Source organism: Penaeus monodon, chromosome 5 (assembly GCF_015228065.2).
Source record: "Penaeus monodon isolate SGIC_2016 chromosome 5, NSTDA_Pmon_1, whole genome shotgun sequence".
In the NCBI taxonomy this organism is placed as follows: domain Eukaryota; kingdom Metazoa; phylum Arthropoda; class Malacostraca; order Decapoda; family Penaeidae; genus Penaeus; species Penaeus monodon.
The window spans coordinates 24,674,152-24,676,651 of NC_051390.1; positions in this window are offsets into that span (position 1 = coordinate 24,674,152).

Below are 2,500 nucleotides of genomic sequence, written 5' to 3' on the forward strand. Positions count from 1 at the left end.
TGTCACGACGGCAATCTGAGTTCGAGGGTTCGAGTCACCGACCGCCGCGTTGTTTCCCTTGGGCAAGGAACTTCACCTCGATTGCCTGCCTAGCCACTGGGTGGCCAAGCCAGCTCAAGTCAGTGCTGGTCCCAAGCCCGGATAAAATAAGAGAGAATGTTACCTAAAAAAAAAAGAAAAAGAAAAAAAAAAAAAAAAAAAAAAAAAAGGTAACACCGGCACTCTCCGTGGAAAGGAACTGGGGACCCTACCACGTACTCACTCCAAGAGCATCACAACGTGAAAACTGCAATTGAGTATCATGCTGTGACCACGGCGGCTCAGATATGAACCTACCGTTAAATGATGATATATATATATATATATATATATATATATATATATATATATATATATATATATATATATATATATATATATGTACACTTACACATATTCATAATTGAAAGAGATAGTGATAATCAATTTATCTATATATCTATCCATATGCATATATGCATGTACGTATGTATGTTTGCCTAGCTATCTATCTATATGTCTATTTATACCTATATATCTATACAGATATACATATACATACAATTAAGTATCATACTGTGACCACGGCGGCTCAGACATGAACCTACCGTTAAAAGAAGAAGATATATATATATATATGTATATATATATATATATATATATATATATATATATATATATATATATATATATATATATATATATATTATATATATATATATGCATGCATATATATATATATATATATATATATATATATATTATATATATATATATATATATATATATATATATATATATATATATATATATATATATATATATATATTCATAATTGAAAGAGATTGTGATAATGAAGAGCTGCATCATCATTACAAAAGACTATTTATTCTGATCTCGATGTAAAAACATTATCAGTTTGACTTCAAATAGCGATGCTTTTTCATCCTATTATCATAAACAAAATTAGAGAAGCCATAAAACTGGCAAATTTTCAAATAGAGACTGAAACAGTTTTAATGCGTTTTTGGCCGGCGGTTCAGATATCAATTTTTTATGTGAAGAATTCTATATTTTCACCATGAATTTCTCTCGTGTTACGTCATTTTTTTGTTTGTTTTGTTTTCTTTTTGTTTTTGTTAGATAACTTAGATCGGCTTTTTCTCTATTATCTCTCTCTCTCTCTCTCTCTGTTGCTCTTTCTCTTTTCTGACTCTTTATTTTTATCTCTCTCTCTTTGTCTTCTCTCTTTCTATGTCTTTCTTTCTCTCTCCTTCTCTCTCTCTCTATTTCTCTCTCCTTCCCTTTCTCTTTCTCTTCTCTTTTCTCATGACATCACCTTTTCAAGCAAATACTTTCCTTTTCAACTTCTTTTCAGTTTTCCCTTCATCTTACGAACATCCAAAAGGCTGAATCAATCTTAGTGTTAAGTGAGTCCAGGTACTTAATCATTACATCAAGAGACGTTTTTTTTTCACAGGTAAGTCTAAGGCATACGCTTTGTGTTTCAAATAATGATAATAAAAAGGAGAAGCAGAATGGTAACAGTGATGATGATGCGATGGTGACAAGGCTGATAATAATGAGACATATGGGATGATAAAAGCATGTTAAAGAAATGAGATGATAAAACACCTATAAAAAATACAAAAAAAAAAAAATTAGCATATAATAATGGTAATAATTAGTAATAATGATGATGATGATAATAATAATGATGATAATAATAGTATTGATAACAATGATAACAGTCATAATAATAAAAAAAAAATGATAATAATGATAATAAAAGTAACAATAATGATAAACTCCAATCATCATTATTGCTATTATGATTATGAAGATAATAATAACAATCATAACAATAACAATTCCCAACAAAACAACAACAACAACAACAACCTAGCAACAAAACCATCCGCAGCAACAACACCGACACCTCCCCCCCACCCCCCACCCCAAAAAAAAAAAAAAAAAAAAAATCAGAGACACGCCCAGAGCGGGATCCCAGACGTGATCAAAAGCCCTGGTATTTGAAGCCACCTTCCTCAGCTTCAAAGTTCTCTCGATGCTCGTCAAACACAACGGGTTTGGGAAGATAAACGGGAAAACAGTTTGGCCATAAAGAGCTTCGTATTGTCTGGATATAGATGTGTGTATTTGTATTTTCTGTCTAAGGGAGAGACTATAAAAAATGTTTTATGGTTATACTTACATAGAATTGGAAATGCTGTGGACATGTAAACATTCATAAATGGATACGCACACACACATACACACACACACACACACACACACACACACACACACACACACCACACACACCACACACACACAACAAACACACACACACACATATATATATATATATTTTATATATATATATATATATATATATATATATATATATATTATATATATATATATATATATATATATATATATATGTGGAGACAGTGAGGGGGTGGGGGAGGGGGCGAGA